The following is an 847-nucleotide window of genomic DNA, read 5'->3' on the forward strand; positions in this document are numbered from 1 at the left end:
TACATTTTTAAAATCATCCTCCCTCATCTTAAACGGCACAGACCACCACTGATCTACCGGTGGGTTAAAAGTCATCCTCAGTTGGTTCTGTTTTTTCTCCTGCAGAAATTCCAGTTGAAAAACTAGGGATGGTTGGAGGAATTTGTCACACTTATTCCCTCTTGATTCCAGAAAATCTGTCATTATGTCAATCATTATGGGGTATTGTGTGTGGACGAGGGAAAAAATATTTGATCCATTTTAGAAGTGGTCTGTAAGGTAACAAAATGTGGAAAAAGTAAAGGGGTCTTGTGACGACCCTCCCACTCTGTCTGCCGTATTCTCTCTTTGTTCTTGTTTCCTTATTAGGATGCCGGTGGGCGGAGTTGGGAGGGTCGTCAGCTACATGGGAAACACCTGGGCCCGGTGTGTCCCAGGATAAATAGACCTCTTCCACATTCATGGAAGAGACTCTCTCCATGCAGACACCTTTATAGATTTTTGTTGTGTTTCTTGGTGGCTTTTTGGTTGTTTGCTTTAGCATCTTTCAACACCCTGCATTATCACATTCATGCATGCAAAACACTCACACTACTGATTACACACACACCAGTCTATTTTATACTTAGTTACTTATTTAATAAATATATATTTTGTTACTCCTTATCTCCACGTTGTCTCCCTTTTGTTCCGGGCTTTGAGCCGGTTCGTGGCAGTCTGAATACTTTCCGAATGCACTGTAGGTAGCACACAAGGACATTTTTTTGTTTCTAGCCAGATGTATAATGTTCCTGTTTTGACTAATTTAATAGTGGGTTAGGTCTGCTCTGTACCAAATTAGCATTCTCTCGCTCTCTCTGAAAACAGA

This window comes from Oncorhynchus mykiss, chromosome 8, assembly GCF_057628025.1.
Source record: "Oncorhynchus mykiss isolate SJ-2025 chromosome 8, ASM5762802v1, whole genome shotgun sequence".
Taxonomy (NCBI): Eukaryota; Metazoa; Chordata; class Actinopteri; order Salmoniformes; family Salmonidae; genus Oncorhynchus; species Oncorhynchus mykiss.